The sequence below is a fragment of the Dicentrarchus labrax genome, unplaced genomic scaffold, assembly GCF_905237075.1.
Source record: "Dicentrarchus labrax unplaced genomic scaffold, dlabrax2021, whole genome shotgun sequence".
NCBI classification, from domain to species: Eukaryota; Metazoa; Chordata; class Actinopteri; family Moronidae; genus Dicentrarchus; species Dicentrarchus labrax.
The window spans coordinates 3,111,427-3,137,763 of NW_026136708.1; the positions used below are offsets into that span (position 1 = coordinate 3,111,427).

At 41.4% G+C, this 26,337-nt stretch overlaps 1 pseudogene; it reads right to left on the minus strand.

Annotated features, from left to right (window-relative positions):
- Nucleotides 1-11,835: 11,835 nt before the first annotated feature.
- Nucleotides 11,836-21,852, minus strand: LOC127367913 (putative nuclease HARBI1; annotated as a pseudogene).
- Between the last annotated feature and the right edge of the window lie 4,485 nt (nt 21,853-26,337).

The window sequence follows — 26,337 nt, forward strand, 5'->3', positions numbered from 1 at the left end:
GCACCACGCTGTTATTTCCCCCCCTGAGGTATCTGGAACCATATGTTACACTATTTTGAATGGCAAAAGTAGACAGATAAAATGTTCACTCACTCTTCAAGGGCACCTCAGGAGTTTCTTCTTCACTTTACCTACTTCTTAATGCTTATCTTAGGATTTGCACTGTTTAGCTTTCAGGGCAGGCAGAACTCTGCGCTGCAGGTTCTTCCAGGTACTCCAACTCCAAAGACAAAGTGTAATAGATGGTGTCCATTAGTCATAGACGGAAAGTTTAAAATAATTTTCTTCAACTTATTGAGACAACAATGACACTAAACTGAAACAAACTATTTTCCTCACTATAAACTGTAGCTACGTATAGCATTTTAAAGAAAAACAGCTACTAAAGAGAAATCCATCAGGATGAGTCAAGTAGTGAAATGAAATGACCATTCAGTGTGATTATCAGCCATCCACGAGCCTATTTGATGTCATAGTTACCACATTCTGCTCTTTCAAGATACACTCTTACAGCAGCAGGTTAATGTTAAACAGTGAAGAATATCAGCTGATCGCTCTAGTAGTATTGCAACACCAGAGCGTAAAGAGAAGTCTACAGAAATAAAGATTGTTCTTGTCACTATCATTCTGATTTTGCAGGAAAACATCACATTGTATCTAGCAGGGGTATTACAGAATTAGCACAGCTTTATAATTCACTAAACCATGTTAGTTCATAATAAAGGAGACAGCAGTGAGGTAGGCCAAGGCCCTCAGTTGTCTGCTGTCCAGGAAACACAAGCTAGACACATGAGAACACAGGTGTTGAAAAGGTTTCCCCTGTGTTAACACAAATGATTACGTGTTTTGTGTCAAGTGGATTGGAGTGGAGAGTGTTAGAAGTTACCGTGTAAGCTTGTATTGGATGTTTAACTTTAGTGACTTGCTGGAATTAACAAATAACCAACAATCCATTTCTTTCTAAATGTAACTATAATGTATGCTTCAGAATGTGTAAAGATATAAAGCAAAAGGCAGAGTCTTTTTAAAGTGCTTCTCTTTTGATTTCAGTGAATGATAAAATGCTTTAGAAAACAAAACAGCTGAACAAAGTGAGGGTGCGCCCTATGGACACCAGACTAGACTTTTGTCTTCGTGTTTGGCCTCTGGATAAATAATGAAACATTTCTGCTTCCACACAAAAGGCTTAAATATTAAATGAACAAAAAGAAGCAGTAAAATGGGACCCTGTGCTGCACATTTGACAAGCATGCCTACAGCAGCCAAAGCACAGTGTTACTGCAGAGAGAGAGACAAAGCAATACGAAAACTAAACCTGACAGCCAACATCTGAACTCACAGTGCTTCATTCAGCCACGCGAGCCAAAGTGCTGGAGATGGCTGCCAATTAGCTACATAACATTCTCAACAGTGGCAACCAGGATGCAGTTCTAAAACGTGACGAGAATTTGACACACACAATTTTCAAGTGTTTTCCTTCCAACTTCCAAACAACTAGTGTGGTACAGTACAAATGTGTATATGGCTTGCCTGTGGCAGAATATGGGCTCCATGCAATATGCACTTCCATGCATTGACAACAATCTGATACATTAAAGATACATAGGCAGAAACTACCAATGCGATTCACCCAGATTGCGATGCAGTGTGCGATGCTGCCCTGTGTTGTGTTGCACTGCCCTGTCTGATTTTATTTCTTTGGTTCTTCTTGAGCAGCTTGAGCAGTTTAGAGAGGAGGACTCAATCTTAATATAAATAACAAAGGCATAGGGCCTCTACTATTAATTATATATAAATAAATAGTTTTTCACAGATGCAAAGATGTTGGAAATGAGGCATCACAATTTCTTTATTTTCACTTCTGTTGAAAACACCACAACATACGACTCTATGAGGGTGGTATTGGGGGCTTTGTACATATTGTACTAAAGGCAAATTGAGTTTAAGAGGAAGAAATCCTTGAGTTTTAATGAAATGCAGGAAATATGTATGTTGTTGTGACAGACTAAGGTGCAGTAACACTAGTTTACAGGGTATCTGAGGCACTCATAGTCATGCAGGTGTAACGGGAGTAATAATGCCCCAGGACCTGTTTGATACACACAACAGCAGAAGAAACTTCAGTGGCCCAACATGACATGTTTACGTTTAAGTGACAAAGCCCCCTAGTAGTCATAGTACTAATGACAGGAGCAGGAGGAAGTCAGGTGACATTGTAGGATGTGTGGGTCCACAAAACATCAAATTTGGGAGACCACTGTTTCTCGTATTGTACTGCCAGCCAGCGTTTTTTTTTTTAGAGATGAATGCATTCACACCTTTTCAACATTTGTCCGCCCGAGGTAGTAATATGTCTTGACTTCTTCTTAGATGCATCTCCATTTTTTTCTTACTTTAATATCTGATAGCTATCAGATCTATAAAATGCATAAGGTGTAAATTGGGTACAAGATGCCTGCCAGGCAAACTGTGAAGACATTCTTACTTGTAATGTTATTATGAGTAGATTAAAAAAATAATTTCCTCAAGGTTGCAAAAACATCTTCATCATCTTTCAAAATACATTGCAAGACAAATTCTGTATTGTTAATAACCTAAACAAACCTTACATAAGGTTTTGGTAACATTCTCTAGTTGCTGGTGTGACCTTTCCAGAGCATTTCTCAATTCCATGTGCAGATATCCCTGTAAGCTTTCTACAAACTCATTAATGAGGAAAAAGAAGTCAGGAGGCTAGCCAGAAGCTTATTTGCTCTGACTTTTAGCCCACTCTATCTGGCGTTCCAGTGACTTGGGTCTGTAAATTTGGCCAGAGAGCGAGCTAATGCCCGCCTGCCAAGTGGCTGGAACGCAGAGGACCGAGCCAAACAATGCAGGCCATGGGATCTGGGCTGGGGATGTGCTATTGGACCAATTCCATAATCAATACTCTGAGCACCAATAATGAGCTTCTGCAGGCACCAGGGAGAGCTGCTAATGAGAGAGAGAGAGAGAGAGAGAGAGAGAGAGAGAGAGAGAGAGAGAGGGAATAGTGAGCTTCAGAATGAGGGTCTGCTTCTTTTAAAAGGCTGACAGCAGCAAAGTTCTGGACTTCAAGCTAAGACATATGGGTCATCCTGCAACCATGAACATTAACTTAGCTAAATTGGAGCATCACAAACATACACACACAGAACAGTGATGGCTGTCGTGTGCACACATCTTTTAACCAGGGGCAAACATGATCAACTTTTACTTGCCAAATCAAAAAATTAACCTACTTGTAAACTTAATGCACTTTCACACTGAGCAGTTTAAATTAACTTTAGTTCATTTTCCCATTTGGCTGTGTGCTGTCAATCAAACTCAAACTTGGACCGACCAACTACACTAGGACTTTATGACAAGGTGGGCCAACTTTCAAACAAATTAGTTTGTAACGCAAAATGGACCAACCTCAGGACTGTATAATAGTAGATACATGAGCATAAAAAAAAGATCATGAAATAATTTTTTTCTCCTGCCACACAGACAGAGAAAGTAAAAGTGTGCGTCCTGGTGATAAACAGCGCAGCTTAGTAAGAGTGGACGGCAGAAACAAGTCGCGCTGCCCTGCGTCGCAATACCCTGACCCACCATTTCCATTATCCTTGTAGTTAGTTACCCTCCGCTCTAGTTTGTGGTTGGGCCATTTTGAGAAAAGCTTATAACCTGCCCTGTTATTACTAACATTACAAGTAAGAATGCCTTCACAGTTATTCAGCTGACAAAATGCAAGTATACTCAAGGTCTTTTCGACTGATGACTTGAATAATTGACTTTTAATGGGCAGTCCTAGTGGTAACCATAGTAATAGGCAGTATGCATGTCAGCATGTGAGTGTAGGGAATTTCCCTGATACATGAGAAAGTATAAAGAGGCCAGTCCAGTTGGGTTTATTTCCCAAAAAGGTTCAACAAAATGATGTTTTAGATTAAATGAAATGAATTAAGGGTCCTTACAAGAGGTAAAGGAAACATAACTCAACTGAAAAAAAGGCTTAACCAAACAAGATGATAACTAAACTAACAGACCGGACAGAATGAGATATGACTGCAGTAATCTAGAATACTGACAATGTAGTAATGATGTGGATGAGTGTGAGAACCTTCAATTTTAAACTACGTGGTTGCGTCCACCACATGCTCACATTTTAGTCCTTCGTTCTAGACCGACAAAGAATACTGAAAAGAGAGACCATCTGATCCATTTATGTACCAGAGTCAGCCTGTGGATATTATTTCTGCCTGCGGAATTGGTCAAGACTTGTTGCTACAGTTTGGTTGATAGTGTTCACAGCATTCTCTTCAGTGCAGAGCAGAGTTGGGGCCCATTCAGTGAGGGGGCCTTCAGTAATGAGAATAGTGGATGATTCATGTGTTTTTCTGTTGTCCAAACCTGATTATTTCACCTCATCGCCACAGATGCGTCAGCACATCCTGCACATAACTAGACATGGATTGGATTAGCTTTGAGTGATTAGGTGCAGTTAGATATTCTTAGTCGGGACATCAGATAAATCTTGTTAATGAGAAATACTGACGCAAGTCTGTTGCAGTCACAAAGACAGATGGCGAGCATCAGTGATAATTATTACCTGTAAAGGACAGAATTTTAACTGCGTTTGTATCGCCTTAAATGTCAGCATTACTAGCAGTTGAACTTAGTTTCACTTCAGCTGCACTCCCGTCTCACACATCTCATCTCCTCTACCTCCTCATCTGGTATATGAACTAATATTTAATAGGAAATGCTCTCATGAAACCGGGGCTTTTGAGGGAAAACTAGAGAGGAATGATAATGAGGCAGGGAGGATTTTGGTCTCAAAGCTAACTATTAACCATATCAGCCTGTGTCAGCAGTTTCCCGTCCTTATCTTTGACTATTTTTTTTCTGTAGCAACACTCAACAAAGTAATTAACTCTATCTGGAGGTTATCCACAGAGGAGGAGTCATGAGGAAAAACAGGAGAAAAACAGTGTTGTATGGTCGCTGTTGTTGGGCCGTGAACCTTTTTACAGAATTGCAAACATCAACAAAACTACTAGTTGGCCTCAGCACACAGACTTATACATCTGACACTGAAGAACAAGCTAGGTCTGGACAGAATTCTCATCCTGTCGTTGTATACCAGTGGTTCCCAACCTTTTTCCTTAAGGGACCCCTTCTCTATCATTGAGTAAACTGACGACCCCTGACTAAGTGACACATTTTATGGATATTTCATATTATATTCAATGTATAACAGTAATAGTACAGAACAACTGGTAAACTGTACAATGAAACCCAAACAGTGAACACATTAACTGCAGGAAGTCTAATAATTTCCTGTGGATATTTAATCAGAGATGAGTTTTCCTGATATTTTTCTGCAGTCCGCATCCTAGCACACAATACATGACAACTGTAATGGTTGAAGAGTGAAGGTCTCCGCGAGGGAGGGTGGATGGGGTGGAGATACATGGGGAGGGGTTGGTGGGACGGATGGGGGAATGGGATAGTGTGGGGGATCATGGTCAGCCTGGTGTTCTTGCCATCATTTTTTTCCTTTTCTTTTTCAATTTTTTTAACTGTGTCTTGTTGTTACTTGTCTTGTTTTGCTTTGCCTTGTTTTAATGTTGTAGCACTTCATGTTTACTGTTTATTTGAATTTTGAATTAGTTATGAAAATGTTCTCAGAATGTACAAGTGAAATGTATGTTAAATTGGATGTTTTAATAAAACAACATTTTAATAAGAAAACAATTGAAATATGTTATCTTTGAACATTTCACAGATTCATTTTCATTTTCAAAATGTTTTAACTTTACAGTTACGTTTATTATTATGTTTATCTATTTATTTTATATTTATATAAATATAAATAAAAAAAAATAAATAATAATATTAAATAAATAAAATATTTTTATATTTATGTACAGCATTGCATTTCTTTTCAAAATATATTTGTAAAATTAACTTTAGCCTGAAGTGTTTAGGAGAAACTACAGTGGCTGTGAAAAAACGTGAAAGGCCCTATCTTGAGCCTGTGTTTGGTTTGTCTGTTCTGGGTTACTGTAAAAACATGGGGGTGCAACATGGCAGACTTAATGTCACATTGCCGTAAAGTGGTATTGGAATAGTTTTATGATTAAGATTATGAGTACATGAGCACAGAATCCAGCACGATACCCCTTACTAGTATAGGTGCATCCATAAATGTCCTTTGATAGTGATTACAATATGGAGACAGCTTGTAAACCTTGACTGACATAAATAGAGCAAATGAAAAAAAGAATTACTCATGACATAATATCTAGGTAATGAAATCTTTCCATCTTTGTACAAAGCAACAGGTACCTCTGGAAGCCACTTGGCCTTGGCATCACTTTTTCATACTGTTTTCCACAGCTGTGGTTAAAAAAAGCACGGTTATAATCCAAGCAAGTTTACATAGTAAGACACATGTGGCCATTTCAGTGGAAAAGAGACCACAGGTACTCTTCAGGGGAGCCTCAGTGACCCCTGAGTAGGACTGGGTGAGACATTTTTGCCAGATGGATAAACAATCTTTATCTCCACTTAGGCTACATGGAATTTCACTACATGCTCTGGTGTCATGTATTCCCTTGAATTTTACCAGGCAGCTGCTTCAATGCTAGATGTGTTATCAAAAATATGTCATCAAGCTACCAGCAGGGGATTTTTGACCTTTTAGTTGCTCTAAGCGATTGGCCTGCCAGTGGGATTTTTCACAGGGAAAAGCCATTTGAGAAACATGTCTGTCAGCGTTTTTGGGAGGTGCAGATAAGAGTGTCAAACTGGTGGGGAAGGAAGAATGTAAAGCACAGAGGGAAGAGAAGGTGGGAGGAGGTGGAGGAGGACAGGCAGAAGGTGGGAGAAAATGACAGACAGGTGCACAGGAACTGGGCGTACTGATGTGGAGAGAGTGAGACGGTGAAGGAGATTGAAGGCACAGTGGAGTGAGAGAGGACAGAGAGATCAGAGAGAGAGAGGCGGAGGGGGGGAATGAGAGCAAGTAAACAGAAATAGAAAATAGCGAGGTGCAGTTTCTCTGGTGCCTCCTGTAATGACACCAGTGGGAGGTGATTACGGGGTAGAAAATAAAGCACAGGTCTGCCCTGCTGATCACCGGAGTGCCTCTCTATGTCAAAGGCTCCTAGGATAGCCTTACATGAAGAGGGTCATTTACTTCCAGAGTGCTGCATGAGCAAGGCTGCTTTAACATGTTTATGAAATCACTTCATTTGCGTATTTACACTTGTTTTACATCTTCATTCCGATTCTATAAGACAATTACTATGGCAGGGGAATGGCAGTACCTCAACTCCAATGTGTATAGATCAAGGTCATGCATGAATGATCTTTCCAGTAAAGACTGTATAAGAAGGTAATGAGGACAAAATGCATGTGGAAATACCTAGAGTAATTACATGAATTCCTCTCAGGTTTTTCCTTAAGTAATGTTTAGGAATTATTGGTCTTTAATTAACTGTCCACACAGTTCTCCTGTGCAATGAAGGATTATTAGGATTACGAGAGAAACCGTCTTGCCAGTCTTCATTCTATGCGTTAGTGGCCAAACTACAGTGGTACCAGACCAATCAGCATCCTTTAAGGAAGTACTGGAAGCTACGGGGGTAGGCGCTGGGTGTGACGCAACAAGACACAACATTGTTCAAACACTGTACACTAAACAACAATGGTGGCTACTAAAGAGATAAGCGTAGATGCTGCTAACATCAGTTCTATCATAACTAGAGGGTAATTATTAATTGAAAGAAGTGTAAAGAATGACTTTTCTCAACTTCTTGTCCTGACGACATTATATGGTTCGCTGATCTGACTGGTTGAAGTTCGCCCATGATTGACATGATTGAGTACAGATGGTTCATCCAATCACCTGCCGAGTATTTTTTGAAAGTGCCTGCCAGTTTACAGGAACGACTATCCTTCCCTATTCCTTTTTGTCTTTCCTTTCAAATAAAATGTTTTAGATCATCTGGATAAACTTTATTATGATAAAGAAACAATGCATACTGTGTGACTGTAGAGGAAACTCTTCCATTAGGCTCGACTGATGCTGTGGCTGTACCTTTTGTTCCGCAGCCCGAGGATGAGCTGAAATACTCCCAGTGGACTGTTTGATATTATGATGAGAGAACGCTGGCGTGATATTGATGTGACTTGGGAAGCGAGCAAGGAGGTGCAGGGCGAGTGAAATGAGGTGGAGAAGTGCGTAGTCTGTGAAACGGGGAGCGCAAATGGCATAATTGGATGCGACCGGCATTCATCCCGTGGGGGTTTGGTGAGCCAATTTTCATAAACGTAGTCCCTCCGTCTGTGAGATAAGAGGATTAGAAGAGTATGAGAATTTCTCCTACATAACTTTTGCCACGAACCTCAATTACAAGATAGGCGTGTGACAGACATACAGTATAATAGGCTGCTCATGACACTCACTGTATAGATCCAGTGATCCACCAGGGAGATATGGATCCACTATTGTCAGCAGGACACAAGACAACTGGAGGTGACTCACAGTTTGTTGCAGATAATGATATCTGAGTGGCATTTGACAGGAAGGCTGCATTCAAATAACTACTGGGTATCATATAACAAGAAATGGTAGAGGTTGATTGAATGCGTGGGATGGTTTTTATTTGTTAGGTTTTTTCAGACCTCCCACGGGAAAAATAGCATTTGATATTCTCCCTATGAGGAGAGGAGAGGATTAGAGAAGGAAAAAAACATCAACATAAAAAAGCTAATTGTTCCATGTGGGATTTCCCAAGCATGAGTTTTAGATGTTGACAAGCGTTTCTATTTTGGTTTCTCTGAGGTGTTGGCGAGTTTGCACACAGTCGTCGTCGAGAGCTGAAGAGAAAAAGGCAGACATGCTGAGGTGGGGGACTGAGCGAAGGAATGAGAGAGGAAGAGTTGTTTTTAGACCATTGCGGAGGGACAGCTATTCTTCTCCATCCACTTGAAAATAACAATACAGTTGCTCTTGAGTCCAGTGATAAAAAATAAAGGGAACAAACAGAGCGCCCAAATAAGCAGAAGACAGACAGAAGAGCCTCACATTTTGACTGGCCAGCAGCAGAGTGTGAAATTCCTTCCTTCCGTCTCGTCTGTGCAAGCAGAGCTGTCAGGAAAAAATATGTACGCAGCACAGAACAAATAAATATGAGAATATTTCAAGAAATATGTTGACCAGTATGGTGTCATCTTTTTGCAATCCTGTGTACTACAAAATGTGCAAATACTCCACTAATTTATTTTACCATATACATTTTGGAGGAAGCGTATCTGGTTCAACATTCTGACATCATGTTCTGCATCCCATGTGTTGTAAGACTTCTAACGAACCATATGCATAAACACAGACAAAACAATATGTGATATAGCCAAGAAATTATTATTTCATGATTATTTTAATGTTATTTTAGTCTTGGCCTGTCAATCTGTTGTTTCAGTCTGAACAAACAGTCTATGGCATAAATGGCTCTGGCCTATTTATCTTTATTTATCAAACAGTCTTCTAACCTGTCCAAGGTGCCAGTTAAATTCACACACAATATCATAACTGCAGTTTTGATATGGTTTTGTGACCCATTAATTATATTAGATTTTTATTTTAAACATACTGTAGCTATCAGAATTCAGTATTTTCTCAAACAGAGAGGTAGATAAATAAAGCTACTGTTTATTCAGACGAATATGACAATTAGGTCTGTAACAACAATCTGGTTATCAATATTCATCTCTGTAGGAGAATTTTACCCTATATCTCTATTATTATTTACTTGAAAGATACCTCTACCTGTACACAGTACATGAATGTACAAAACACTGTACTTTCAGTACATGTTACATATACATTAAGTTTTTAGTTGTGGGCCTAGTTTCCAGTGCTGTAGTACTTGAGTCCGGTCTCATTTTGTATAATGTCTCTGATTTGTTGGTATTTGCACTGGGACTTGGCCACTGGTCTTGCCAAACATTCTAGTTGGTCTTGACTGAGTCCAGCAATATGTTATTTTTTTCTGAAGTAACTTCCTTCTTCAAAACAAAATCCATCTAGAATCCCAATGTGATTATTAAAGTAACTTAATCTACTTAAATCTGTATGAATGACAGCTGGTCAGAACAGCGAAATAAATAGATAAATCCTTTGTGGAATGTCTTCACTGAGGAGGCGTTTCACAATCAATATCAGCTGGAAAGAAACTTGATTCCCTCTCACAGATTTGATATGCCTTGGCATGCAATCAATACCTAATCAACATGTTATTAAGGGGAGTCTGGTGTGCGGGGGCATCCCTATGTTCCCCGGGTCCTATGTTCCCCGGGTCCTATGTTCCCCGGGTCCTATGTTCCCCGCTTAGTTAGGGTTAGGGTTAGGGTTCCCCGGTCCCATACAAAGCAGGGAACATAGAACCCGGGGAACATAGGTACACTCCCAGGTGTGCTGGTGGGCTAGCCTCCTCTAAAGGTTTAAAAGACACGATCAGTCCAACCTTGTGTAGGTTAGTTCCTAATTTTCCCATGGCTGCAAAAGGAGAAGAGTTATATTGGTGTGCTTTGTTTATCTTGTGCCTGAAGGGCAAATATATCTTCTAAGTGTTTGGTTCATTGATTGCCTTTGTTCATAGATTCTCCGGAGAGCAATCTCAGATAACCATGTCTATGTTCATTCATTAGATTTGGGTCAATACAGTAACATCTCTTGTAAACAGATATTAGGAGCTCGATCTCAAACCGAACCAGTGCCTGAAATGGACCTGTACTCACCAGTACTGAGTGTCTTTGGCGTCCACATGAATACCCTTACTCCTTAATGAGTACTGCCACCTCTGGTGAACATGGCCACACCCACCAGTGAGGTCCCCAGTATTTTTTCCAAGGGGTATAGAATAAAAGTTGTGAAATAATTGTTTAAAAATAACGATGCTTAGTTTTTCTCTGTATTTCTAAAACCCTGCGTACAGTGATGCTAGTGAGGTACTCCTAAACAACTTCGTCTCTGTATAAACACATAGCTAGCTTTCAGCACTGAAAAGGTCCTTGTTCAAAAGGATTAAAAAACACCAAAATAATTAGGGTTAGGGTTATGTTGTTGTACCCACCTCCACAACAGGAGTAGACAGAGAGAGAGGTGTGGGGAAGGCTGGGGAGAGCAGTGCCAGGTGAGTTGATGATCTCAGCTGCTACTCATTGAGTAATCACTCTTCCCTTTATATTGCACAAGTGTGCTGGACCTGGGTGGCAGAGAGACAACTGAGCCAGAGCCATATGCAGTTGTTGTGTTGTTGTGTTAGCAATGCTTTAAATAAAGGTAGTTTGGTACCACGACCCAGTGTGTGAGATTATGTGCTGCAAGAACCCACAGTAGCCTAGAGACCTGGGGTCTTATTTATAACCGTTGCGTACGCAGCAAAACGGGGCTGAAAGTGGCGTACGTGACTTTCCACGCCAAGGTTGTGATCTATAAAAAACAAACTTGACGGGAGAATGTGCGCAGCCCTAAGAAAACTCTGACCCATGTGTACGCATGGTTTGGAGGAAAAAGGAGAATTGGCGACACAGACGGTGTGGTGGTGAACTGAAGTCAGACTGAAGAAATGTAGAGTGAGAAGAACGATTATGTTTTATCATCGCCCTTCATAAGTTTAATTTCAACCCGTATCATGCGTTAAATCTATGTAATCAGAATGATTTAAGTCAACTGCGTTATTTCTCAGTTATTACTCCAGAAACATCTCCTTAGAATCGAAATGAATTCAAAATCAAAATTCTCTATATTTAATCCCGTCACTCCATACTGTCCACTCCCGGAGCGCAGGAGGAGGAGAGGACGGCGCGACTGCATGGAATAAAGCATCTGTCCAACATGTGTCAGTAACATAATATTTTTATGTGACACTGTAAACACATAATCAAATGTCAATCAAATCCCAAGTGTGGAAAACCAAGCCACATACTCCTCAGTCAAGTTGTTGACTGCATCTATTGTTTCCCTCTGTAGCTGCAGAACTGTGTCTGTGAGCACCTGACCGGCGGACTGACGCGTGGTGCTGGGAGTGGGGGCAGACGGATGACCTGCGGCCGAGGGCCCCTCGCCGATATCATCGTCCTCGTCCCCACCGACCGCTGACTCTGGATGACGCACAAGCAAAATAGCTTGCACTATACATGATCAATAATAATAATAATAATAATAATAAAAAAAAAAAAAAAAAATAATCTATAAAAAACAGAAATCAGCTTTACTTTGTTCTTCTGTGTTGTCAGTGTCTCCTTCCCTTTCGGACACGATGCCACTCACGCTTGCGGTGCCAATTATGGATGCTACTTTTGTGTCACTTGGTGTTAGGTCAGGAGTACTGGGTCCCCCCCCAGTTGCAGTCACGCTCTGGCAGTGTGAGGACAGTCTCCGCTTTGCATCCACCTGTAATTAACGATCTTCACTATACGATCAGTAACATTTGAGCAATAAATTATAAACATGTGTTGTGCGTGAGGAAATAAAAATATGTACCTTTATGTCAGACCACTTCTTTTTTAATTCTGGGACTGTGCGCTCCGTGCCACTGACAGAGTTCACTGCTGCAGCAACTCTGCTTTTTGTTGTTAGTGATCCCAGTCCCGTGACCGCCGAACAAAACTACTTTTCGGGCCTCCACCTCACCCACAAGTGTCTCCACTTCAACCTCCGTGAAATTTAGCTTTTTTGCTTTTCTCAGTCCTTCTGCCATTGTTTCCGACAAGACATAATACTTGCATCTGAGTCTGTTTCATATGCAGATCGCATTCATGAGGTCGTTTGCATTGACCATTTATGGTTCAAAAGGGGCGTGTACAGGGTGGAACGCGAAGCTGATACAGCTGCGCACACTTGTAGGCACTCTGTGATTTATAAAGCAAAGATTGCTTACAGGTGTGCGTACGCAGAGTTTTATAAGTCTGAATATTTTTTGGCACACGCAAAACTTGGCTTTTGGGCGTACGTACACTTTTAGTAACGATCCCACGCACAGTTTTATAAATGAGACCCCTGCTACAGTTGTGTTTAGGGTTAGGCTTTTGCTGAATTAGAGTAGCACCTTTTTTGGTCCATTTCCGGCACTTGAACTGAACATTCATTCCATTGAGTTAAAGTAATAAACTAAAAGGTAAGTAGGTATCAGAGGTGGTTTGTGTTGTCTCTACAAAAAGATTAACACATTAAAAGCATCTTAACACAAGTTCCTGTGTAACAGCGTCTCACCAACTCTGTGTTCACATCATATTGGACTAACTGTCAGGATGAGTTGACAGATCAAAGCAGCAACTTGCAAGTGATGCTGTGTTTGTTTGATATCCTGACATGTTAGAAGTTTTTCATTGTTTCCGATCAGTTTTTAACACATAATTAAGTCTTCATGTTTTCTATCAAACTACCCACGGTAATGTCAACCACAAACTGATGAATCAAGCAGGTAGCTGTCTCCTGCTGTCACTGATTCATAAGGCAGCTGAATGAGACATTAATTACACTGAACAAAATGATAAACGCAACACTTTTGTTTTTGCCCCCATTCATCATGAGCTGAACTCAAAGATCTAAGACTTTCTCTATGTACACAAAAAGCCTTTTTCTCTAAAATATTTTGTTCACAAATCTGTCAAAATCTGTGTTAGTGAGCACTTCTCCTTCGTGAGATAATCCATCCACCTCACAGGTGTGGCATATCAAGATGCTGATCAGAATCAGAATCTTGTTTATTGCCAAGTAGGTTTTTATGCCTATGAGGAATGTGACCTGGTGCAGTTGATGCATAAAATATACACATATACAAATACAAACATACAATTATTCAAATCACACAGAAAAATAAAGTACTTTCAAAAAATAAATAGATAAAGGTAAGAAGAAAAAGAGAAAGCTGTGCAGAAGAACGTGGGTGCATTAATGTAATGCATACTGATCAGACAGCATGGGTATCGCACAGGTGTGCCTTAGGCTGGCCACAATAAAAGGCCACTCAAAAATGTGCAGTTCCATCACACAGCAGCTTGCCACAGATGTCCTAAGTTTTGAGGGAGCGTGCTATTGGCATGCTGACTGCAGGAATGTCCACCAGAGCTGTTCCTCGTGAAATGAATGTTAATTTCTCTACCATAAGCCGTCTCCAAAGGCGTTTCAGAGAATTTGGCAGTACATCCAACCGGCCTCACAACCGCAGACCACGTGTAACCACACCAGCCCAGGACCTCAAGATCCAACATCTTCACCTCCATGATCGTCTGAGACCAGCCACCCGGACAGCTGCTGCAACAATTGGTTTGCATAACCCTAGAATTTCTGCAACAAACTGTCAGGAACCATCCCAGGGAAGCTCATCTGCATGCTCGTCGTCCTCATCGAGGTCTCGATCTGACTGCAGTTTGTCGTCGTAACCGACTTGAGTGGGCAAATGCTCACATTCGATGGTGTTTGGCTCTTTGGAGAGGTGTTCTCTTCACGGATGAATCCTGGTTTTCACTGTACAGGGCAGATGGCAGACAGCGTGTATGGTGTCGTAATAGTATGGGCGTGTGTCATGGACAACGAACACAGGTGCATTTTTATTGATGGCATTTTGAATGCACAGAGATACCGTGACGAGATCCTGAGGCCCATTGTTGTGCCATTCATCCACGACCATCACCTCATGTTGCAGCATGATAATGCACGGCCCCATGTTGCAAGTATCTGTACACAATTCCTGGAAGCTGAAAACATCCCAGTTCTTGCATGGCCAGCATATTCACCGGACATGGGACCCATTGAGCATGTTTGAGGTGCTCTGGATCGACGTATACGACAGCGTGTTCCAGGTCTTTCCAATATCCAGCAACTTCGCGCAGCCATTGAAGAGGATTGGACCAACATTCCACAGGCCACAATCAACAACCTGATCAACTCTATGCAAAGGAGATGTGTTGCACTGCGTGAGACAAATGGTGGTCACACCAGAACTGACTGGTTTCCGGACCCCCCCAGTACATTGAAACTGCACATTTTCCAGTGGCCTTTTATTGTGGCCAGCCTAAGGCACACCTGTGCAATACCCATGCTGTCTGATCAGCATCTTAATATGCTACACCTGTGAGGTGGATGGATTATCTCCGCAAAGGAGAAGTGGTCACTAACACAGATTTTGACAGATTTGTGAACAATATTTTAAAGAAAAAGGCCTTTTGTGTACATAGAGAAAGTCTTAGATCTTTCAGTTCCGTTCAGCTCATGATGAATGGGGGCAAAAACTAAAGTGCTGCGTTTATAATTTTGTTCAGTGTATGTGCTATTAGTGATGTGTCGTTCTTGGGAGCCGGCTCACGTCCGAGAGATGATTTCTCTACTTCTGTCTTTTAAATAAAATGAATACACGAGAGAATAAGATGATCCTATGATCCTCCGTATTTGTTAAATACAATCCAGAAACATCTCACTTTGGTAATAACATTAAGACCCAAGCATGGTGAGACGTTTGTATGTTGCCAACATTCAAAACATAAATACGTGTATAATAGTGTTTGATGTTTCTACACTATTTAAGGTTTTTATATCAAGCTTAATGTAACTGTGGTATTCTGTAAATTATTAGCTTTGGCATAATTACACTGAATAATTGAAGTGATAATATGTGCACACATACCAATCATAGGTGAAAACATTGCTGAATTTGGCTGTATTTTAAGCCAGAAGAAGTACTAAATAATGCCAAAAGAGCTGCTCTTATTGCTAAGCGGAGCCAAATGAGCTGGCTTACTAAATAGAGCTGGAATTCCCATCACTTTGTCATTCGCATGACTTTATTTATGGTGAAAAGAACAGCAGTACAAAGTGCTTCATACTGAACAACAGGTTAAGACTTTAAAGGTTGCAGTGGGGAGGGTGCAGACTGAGGGCTGTGAGCAATTTCTGCATATGGCACAACAGAGGTAACATCATTAATTATTTAAATATCTTCATGTGGCATTGTGATCCTATGGTAACCTAAATGCTTTCAAGTGACATTAGAATATTCACTCTGTGTTTTAAACAGAGATTTAAAAAGATGACTCAGCCAGCGTTACTGTATTTCCACAGGCTTTGGGCCTGAAATCACTTTCCACTATAGAATTAAACTGGTCCCAATAACGACCCTTGAGGCACACCATACTTGACATGAGAAAACAAAAGCTCAACTTCTTGAGGCAACTTAAAGGTCCGGTGTGTAACATTTAGGAGGATCTATTGGCAGAAATGGAATATAATATTCATAGCTATGTTTTCATTGGTGTATAATTACCTGAATATAGGAATTGTCATGTTTTTGTTGCCTTAGAATGAGCTGTTTATATCTACAGATGCTGCGAGTCGCCTTCCATGGAGCCTGCAATTTGGACTGCCATGTAGCCCAGAAGTGACAAACCAAACACTTGCTCTGGCTGTTTGGGTTCCTCACAGCCACAGTAGTTTCACCTTTGTGCTTGGAAGAGGAAGCGAAACGATGTATTTGGGACATAAAACAACACCACTAGATGCCACTAAATCCCACACACTGGACCTTTAGTGCATGATCAGCTGCACAAGAATTGAGCAAAAGTCATTAGTGGTTTTGTTGTGATGTTGACATTCATACCTGTGACCACAACTTCGACAAGTACTGAAGGTCAAAGTTGAACAATAAAAATGGTGTATAAATTGTGCCAGATGCTTACAATGAACAGTTTGACACTTATCTGGTCTTCTGATAGCTTATGTTTCCTTCCCTATCTGACTTATTTTGTAGTGATATTTTCATGTTGGGAGTAGGGATGTAACGATACACTCAACTCACGATTCAATACGGTTCACGATTTTTTGTTCTCGATACGATTTTCCCACGATTTTGTTTTTTTTAATCAAAATGAGCTACAGACAAATTATGACCAAATAAAATGATCTTTTATTCATAGGAAAAAAAATCTTAGAGGTGCTTTCTTTACAGAAACTCTGTAAAACAGTTTGTGTCCTCTTATAAAAAGTGCAACTAACATGGTCATCTTAAACAACAAAATACATGAAAAATATCTCCTTTCTTTAGAAACAATCTCACAAGTAAACTGGTAACTGGTGTAATTCAATATCTTAAATAACAAAAGAATATAAAATCTTGACCAATAAAAGAGGTCCTTTCTTTACAGAAACACAGTTAAACACTGTTTTTGTGTCTTATAAAAAAAGTGCAACTGAAGTAGTTATTCACTTAAATAATCAAGAATAACTGGATTTTTTTTTTTTTTAGGAGATGCAAAGCCTCTCGTCAGGGTGGTTTGCCCCCTTGGCAATTTTAGCTCAGGAGGTGGCGTAACGTTTACTTCTCACTGTGGTGGCGGCTAATATGCTGCTGCATGTTGCTCGTGTTGCCGGTATATGTTAGCAGTCTCTTGCAATATTTACATGCTGTTTTGGTTTTGTCTGTCCATTTCTCATTGGTTGTATTTGTGTATATGGGGAATCCAAAATGCCGCCACACAGGTGATTTAAAACCTCTCGGTGCATCCTCTATTTCAAAGTTGTTGCCTATCGTCGCCATGTCTTCCCTCGTTCTGTGCCCTGTACCTACGTAGTGACCTAAGTCAGGTGACTTGGCATCTGACGTTGAACAAATGAATATGAAGATAACGTAACCTATTTCTAAAAAAAAAAAAACAAACAAAAAAAAAAAAACGCATCCTTCTTCTCTCGCATCCGCGATTAATTTTTTCTGTCAACCGGTGCGAATCGTCACGCATTTGTACCGATTTTTATTAAAACTGTAACTATAAATGAAGGCCAAAACTATGGGGTTGTAATAGAACTGAATTATCCTTCAAAAAACATATTCATGTCTGTTGTCTTTTTTCGGAATTTCTAAATAAGAATTAGTCCTTAGCAGTTTGGTTGCAATGCACCCATGGATGTTCAAACCATCATTATGTTGAAGAAAACTTAAAAATGTGATTATTCTCAGGCAGTGTCTTTTTTTTCTGTGATTCCTAAGCAGATTTATGGACCTTTTTAATTGCGATGGACATCAGAGATAATGATATCCTTGGGATGTGTAAGTCACACAGATATTTTAGCCACATTCTCTGCAAATAAAGACCTGTCTGGTTGTGCCCTTGAGCATTCAGATCAGAAACCTGCTGTCTTTTGATGAGCAGGGAGAAGCCCCACGTGTTCTCCGAGAAACATGAAGACTCGGGAACACAACACAGCTCCAGTTCCCCCCATAGGTTGCTTTCATGGCCCAGATATGGAGAGGTTATTCCCTGTATACTTTCACTCCTCTCTTCTCATCCTTCCATCCCTCTGCCTCTTTCACTCTATCCATACCCCTCCTTTGTTCTTGCTGCGTCTCTGGCTCACCCCTGTGGCCATGCCTTTGAGGGCAGCATATCAAACACATCAAAAGGATTTCCAGCTGCCTGTTTCAGCCTCGCCATATATGCACATATACACATCCGTATGTGTTTCTGCTGTACAATCCATTAATCTTCATACATGCCTGCCCTTATATATGGAGCTTGTTATTCAGAATGAACATTCTTTTGTTATCTGTTTGTTGGAAGCTAATCCCCCGAGGAGGCGATCCATCCCTCTCTCCTCAATAGAAGGGTCAAAACACACAAATCCCAGGATGCACAGTAGATACCCAGTGTGTAATGTAATGGTCCCAGCATATGTTCAGGATGCTGCGGTCCGACTTTGTTATGCCTGTTGGCTGTTTTCAGTCTTTCCCTCGCCTGCCTCTCTCACGCTCGGGTGTCTATATTTCTCTCTGTCGTTTGCTCTCATGCTGTCGTTCCCAATTTCGTTCTTTGTTTGTTCCTGATAGCTTTGTTCCCCCGGTGCGAACACATGTATCTGAGACAGAGAGGCACTCAGAGAGGCAGTGGGTTAATTCGACATCGCTGTAGGTGGTTGTTTGCATCTGGCTCACTTTCTCTGGGTGTCTTTGCCTCTCGCCGTCTACCTCTGTCAATCTGTTTTTCAATTAGATTCTAACTGCATTATTGGCAGAGTCAGTTTCCCATTTTCTTTCACTGGCAATCTCTCTCAGCAACCCCCGAATTCCCTCTTTTCCAGTTTTTATCAGTTTGTCACTTACAGCTAACACCCACACTTTCTGGCCCTGACAGGTATTTCACACCAGGGCAAAACTGTTGGAGGCTGCTGCCATTTAGCAGTCATTCAATCACTCATTTACAATACAGTGAGACCACACGGAGAGAGGCCACGAGGTGCTGCTAATGCATCCCACAATCAACCACTTGTGAGTAGATTTATAGTCTTGTCAATCCAAATGCATTTTAGTTATTCTGCTTCTGCTGTTATTGAAGTTTAAATTTATTTAGTACAAAAGTACAAAAATCATTTACTTTCAGTGATATTTTGTACAACCTGGGTCTTTTTTTCTGTAGTTTCGGCCATCATAGCTATCAATTATAACTATAGGGTCGAGCTAGTACTCGGCTGAAATGAGTATCCAGTATATATAAAGTACCAAAAAGTAAAATGTGTCAATATCTGCACTCGTAATTAGCAACTTTTCTGAAAAAAAAAGTTGTGACCAAAAACATTGCTCTAAAGCTCAATTCTGATGCAGTTTTGTAAATTGTTTTCAAATAAATATAACATATTCTGATAAACCCATATCAATTTCAGGCTTAAAAAAACAATTTCTGGGTAGCCCTGCCCACTTCAGGTTTAAGCATCACCCACATCTGGTTCATCTGAGTACAGATACGAATACAGATAATTTAGTTGGTTGAACAGATACAGATTCAGATATATATATAATGGTGTACTTGCTCATCTCTAGTTAGAACATGTTGTTTTTCTTCGAAGTTAAAGCTTTACTAATCCATATTTGATAAAGTAATTTAATAAAGTACTTCCAGCGCCGAAGGAAGGCGAGGAAACAGAGCAGGCATGTTGGTGAGGAACAAGAAGACAGAGAGGCGGTGGAAATACAAGCAATGTCTTCCCCTCAGTTGTCATGGGGAATGTATGCTCGCTGACAAACAAGATGGACAAGCCCTCGGCCCTGGTCAGCAGACAACGCAAGTATCGGGAGTGCAGCATGTTATGTCTGACTGAGACATGGCTGAATGGGATTACACGAAGAAGAAGAAGAAGAAGAAGAAGAAATACCCATGCCAAAATCTCAAGGACCCGGACCCAGTGTGTCACAGCCTTCATCAGGTTCTGTGAGGACAGCATGGTTCCTACCAAGAGGATTTGCTGTTTCCAAAACAACAAGCCCTGGATCAACAGAGACATCATTCTGCCTGGCCCTGGGGACTGTCCCACCCCCACCACCTCCACAACCACCCCTCATTACAAGAAGCCAGGTGAGACGGCAGCTCACCAGGACCAGGATTAATAAGGCCAGAGGTCCTGACGACGTCAACCCGAGGGCAGGAGTGTTCCAGCATCGTTTTGACCTCTCCCTGAGGTTGAATAAGGTCCCGAAGATCTGGGGCCCGTTTCAGAAAGCAGGTTCAACAAACTCAGAGTTTGACAGCTCAGAGTTGGTCAACCTAGAGTTAAGGTTTTAACTCAGAGTTTTCGGTTTCAGAACAGGTGATAACAATTAGTTCAATCAACTCTGAGTCAAGGTAGCCCTGAGTGAAGCCTGTGCATGAAGATATAAACAGCACTCATCAATGGAACACAGATAACATTCACCATGGCAACAAGTGATAAAAAGCCTCGATCCTCCTACTTCTACCCAGTGGAGTTGGAAATATTAATGACCGCATATGCAGAAAGTGAGCATATATTTATATTTTTTAAAAAGCAATACTGTGGCAGCAGCAAAAGAGCGGGAGCTCGCGTGGCAGAAAATTGCTGACCATGTCAATGCGTGAGTATTAATTGGAGAAAAGAAGATACAGTTTAATGTTTCCGTTGCAATAGGAGGAAACAAAATATTGATCATAGGATATAGCTATATACTGTATATAAACTCACTACGGGCAAATCTGGCATGCACAGACCCAGGCCACTTTGCTTCCACATTGTTTATCATGTGGGCTGCATCACATATGATCTTCACAGTGGAGAACAGTAATTAGCTGTATAGTGAAGTATATTTCATTTGGAATGTTAAAGGCTACTATTTAGGCCTACCTGTACATTAATGCTGTGGACAGATCTCCTATTCACATAATCTCCTTCATTTATTGAAGGAGCTTTGATAGGAATGTGAGTGCCATCTATGCAGCAATCACACCTGGAAACCCTAAAATATATCAGATTGACTGATTAGTGCTTCAAGTCTCAAAGCTTTATGACATTAATTATTGCTTAGACTGATACCTGCAATTCTGTGGAACTTTTCTTTGACAAGTCTGGTGGGTCTGTGACTTTGGAACGCTACAAACGTGTATAGTAGCCGTTTCAGTGCAAGTGTCACATTTCGGACAGCCCGACAGACAGTTGCCTTGGACACATGCTCTGCATCACCGATGTTATACAAAAAACTGCCATTGGCAAAAAAACGAAGTGCAATACAAAGAATTTGCTCGGAACTGAGAGCGTGTCCACGATGTGTCATGTGAACGATGTGAGGGCTGAGAATGTTGTTTAGATAAATTATTGATGATGCAGAGAAACGGAAACGCTCAAACAGGTACTCATCATAGGAATGATAAAACATCCAATCGCGTCTAATAATCCTCTCCCGACGGAGTATCTGCACCTCAACATCAACTGGCTCTTCAAGAAAAGGACACGCCATGTCTGCCACTGCCTTCAGTCTGCAGGCTTCAACTTAAGAGCAGGAGAAACTCAGGGTTAGTTGAAGAAAGTCTGCCAGTGAGCAGGTTAGGTTCACAGAGTATGTTGCCAGGGTAACTGACTCAGAGTTAATCTGAACTGGCTTTGTGAAACCGAAAAACCAGAATTTCCCTCATCTCAGGGTTAACTAACTCAGAGTTTTCACTAAACCTGCTTTCTGAAACGGGCCCCTGGAAGACTTCCTGCATTGTTCCTATTCCCAAAAAAGGACATCCCAACGCTCTCAATGACTTCAGGCCTGTAGCTTTAACATCACATGTCATTTGGACCTTTGAGAGACTGGTTCTGCAGCACCTCAGACCCCTGGTACGCGACTGCCTGGACCCGCTGCAGTTTGCAGACATCGGAGTGGACGATGCCATCATCTACCTGCTTCACAGAGCTTACACCCACCTGGAGAAGCCACAGAGCACCGTGAGGATCATATTCTTCGACTTCTCACGTGCCTTTCACACTATCCAGCCTCTCCGGCTGGCAGAGAAGCTTTCTGTGATGCAGGTGGATCAGGACCTTGTGGCCTGGATTACAGACTACCTTACTGGCATACTACAGTATATCAGGCTGCACAGCTGCTTGTCTGACGTGGTGACCAGCAGCACTGGCACACCCCAAGGAACTGTACTGTCACCGTTTCTGTTCACCCTCTACACCTCGGATTTCTGTTCCAACTCCAGAGCGTGCCACCTACAGAGGTTGTTGGCTGTATCACAGATGATAGGGAGGAGGAGTACAGAGACCTGATCCAGAACTTCACTAGTTGGTGCGACAGAAACCACCTACAGCTCAACACAGGGAAAACCAAATAGCTGGCGGCAGACTTCCGGCGCTGCAAGAGGCCCCCTTCCCCAGTTGCTATTAGGGGAGAGAGGGTAGAGATGGTGGACACCTACAAGTCCTTGGGATGACCCTCTACAGGACAGGACAGAGCAGGCTGTTCTTTCTGAGGAGGCTCAGGTCCTCCAACGTGTGCACTCGGCTACTACAGATGTTCTACCAGTCTGTAGTGGCCAGTGTCATCTTCTTTGCTGTGGTGTGCTGGGGAGGGGGCATTGGGAAAAAAAACAAAAAACTCTCTGATAAACTACCTGTCCAGCACCAAAGTTTCATTCTTTTGTCAGTGTTGCTATGTCCAATCAACAATAAAATTATTAAGTAAAATGTTATCATAAGGGATAGGATTAAAAAATGACCAACATTAGCTTCCACTAGGCATTGTTATTATGTTGAAGTCACAGTTTTCTGTTTTCTGTCTACTGTTTGTGGCTATTCTTCAATATCCTAAGTAGGCTTGTAGAATTGTCCAGTATCAGTGTTCTGGTGGACAATAGGGCTGCATTTTCCACCCCTTTGTGCTCAAACTCCTTGTGAGATGCACTGCTCCTCAAAGGAAATTAATAGGAGATAGTGGCCTCTATAACTTACTTGGTTTAATCAGGCTGTACAATCAAACTCACTGACTTCCCTGATGATTCATCTTTAATATCTTCATCATCTACTCACTCAGTCACTCCATCCTACACTTTGTCTCTCATCCACATTGCTGACCAATAGTCAAGTCAATAACTTGTATTTCTGCATATTTTTTTTACTCATTGTTCCCTTCCTAATTGACTTGTTTCTGACTTCAGTTACCTTTGTTCATAGTAATGCCTGTTGTCTCTGTCCTCCCCACTATCCCAGCTGTTCAGCTGGCAGGGTTTTTTGCTTTAAATATGCTCTTTCTGAATACTATATGAGTTTATTTTCACAGCCTCTTCATCTCTCATTTGCACACAACAGAACAGCCACCCGTCCCCAATCTATTCCATTCTACTCCACCTCACCACAGCACGAACAAAGTGCACATTGTACATTCGCTTAATAGTAATTTCAAAGCCAATAAATATTTGTATTTTAATACTGCAGAGGAGGAGAGAGAGCAGTGAAAGTTCCTACTTGCCAGCACAGATGGCAAGTTCAAAATGTACTTCCATGTGATTCCAGCTTTGCAGCTGGATATGTGAACGGAGAGCTGTAGCTGTAAGGAACACATTTTTTGTAGCTGCAGTTATGTGATCAAGCATTGAACATGCCATTAAGGTACATACCTGCAACACCTTGGAAAAGAACCTTGATGCTCACTGCTTCGTGTAATGAAATGCTATTTCTCTCTGTCCGTCATACTGTCTTCATCCGTCTCATATTCTTTCACCTACCATCTCATTATCCCGTCCTCTGTCTTGTGATTGCTGTCTTGTTATGGGGAGATCATACCAGTGAGCTGGAGTGATCAGTTCTTCATAGTGTGGGCAGGAGCTGGATACGTGTGTGCTTTTGTGTGTGCGTGTGTGTGTGTGTGTGTGTGTGTGTGTGTGTGTGTGTGTGAGAAGATAAATGGGGAATGGTTGGGTCTCTCTATACAATACCAGAGTGGATTAAGCAAGTTCAGCCGGCTGATCTCTGACTGTAACACACACAATCACACACACACACACACACACTGCTGTGCACACAAAGCATGTTGTTAATCCCTGTCCACTGCTGATACAAGTCATTAACATTCTGTTAGGAGTCGGCCACTCAGCCCACTCTAATTAATCCCAGGCTACTTCTCCTCTTATCTCCTATTCACTCATTCTCTCACTCTCAGCCCCCAATCCCACCTCTTCAGCTATTTCTATTCCCATATTCCTCATTTTACCTCTTCTTCTACTTGTACTGTTATTAACCTTTAGGCTTGTAATACTGTATCTACATGCAAAGCACCATATGGCACTGGTTTATAGCTCACTCACAAAGGAAATTTTATTAGGCTGCAGATTTTGAAGAAGGAACTTCTGCAATCACCGCAACATCACCCATAGGTTTCTGAAGGGCCGTTGTGAAGCTCAGAGTGGTCCGCTCTGGCCAACGCCATCTTGCTCCTGGCTAATCCAAAAATGGGCAAATACGTGGAGCTGAGGTGGCCTGAATGAAGTGTGGTTACTGAAAACAAATGGCTGTGACGGCACCTATCTCTCACTCAAAGTGGCCATGTTCTTAATTATGCATAATATAATTTAAACAGGTGAATTCTATAAAAATTCACCCCCGAACAGTTTTCATGAACGTTGAATGGAGCTATAGAGACAAAACTGTTTCTTGTACCAGGCTTGTGGCCATTTGAAGGACTCCCATTTCAGAGAGGTTGCAGCCCCCCCCCCCCCCATTACAAACATGGAAAAAATAATAATTTTTGAGATCTTTCGTTTTTGCGGACATAATCCGCTCATTTGTTAACAGGGCTTTTATTGTACTGTATTTATCAATACAAACTCAGTATGGGAAGATCGGGTTGGCAGCAGCAGTTCCGCAGCCGAAACAGTTCAGAGAGCGAATTTCTATATATGCAGGCCTTAACTGCTGCTGCTGCCGCTATTGCTTTACTTACTAATAGGTGGTGCAGCTTTCTGTGTGTCTTAAGATATCAGCATTCATATTTAGCCTACAGATTAAAAATAAACATTTTGCCAATCAAGGGAGCTTGTCTCCTTTGTTTCATGTGTAAATCAGTACATTTTGCGAAGGATCAAGGGATTTTGTTTTTTGTATCATGTGGAGTGATCTCCCTAACTGCTGTGGTATCCCATGGTATCGTCACAAGAAAATAAACAGGCAAGAACTGCAGTAAAAATGAGTCATCTAAACTTAAATAAAATGTGTGTTTTTAAATGTGTTGGACAGAAACTTTTTTTATGTCTGACTTTGCAGATGATCATGACTGCCCAGTGTGTGACAGATGTGTGTTGTGATCACATGGTAACCCAGATGTCGCAGCAGACATGTTGGTGCTGCAGGAAAGAATGGAGTAGGGATGTGGAGGATGGTAGGAAAAGGAGGCATGTTGGTGAAGAAATGAAGGGGAAATTGAGGGGGGGGGAGAGCAAAGGAGGGCACTAAACTGTCCTGTGGGACTGCTATTCCATGTATTTCCAGGAATTCCAAGAAACTCCACAGCAAGTTTATTTTTAGTAAAATCTGAGACGCTGCAGGGACAACATGCCACTGTTGCTCAGAAATGTTAGTAAGTGGATCCTACATACACCATACCTTACATCTTATCTTGTGTCGCAGCAGTGTCGCATCTAGCGACCGAAATACAGTGTGCTTATCATTTGCATACATACCTGGACTGCATGACAATGTAGATTCAGATCTCTGTGCTGGCTTTAATACTCCTTACAGTTTACACTAGGTGACTTACAGGTGTATAGTATAGATGTATAGTGAACACAAAAAAGCATGGCCAGATTAACCCCCAAGGGGTCCTGTGGTAAATATGAGCAGTTGGGCCTCTATTAACCCCCTGTTCATGTATACTCATGTTTTTCTATGCTGATATTTTATCTGGCCCCGGATTTGTTGTAGGGTAGTTTGATTGAACACACTGATTTAGGAATATGCAACACGTAAGACACGATAAAGCAGGAGGTGGTGCCTGTGCCCAAACACATTTT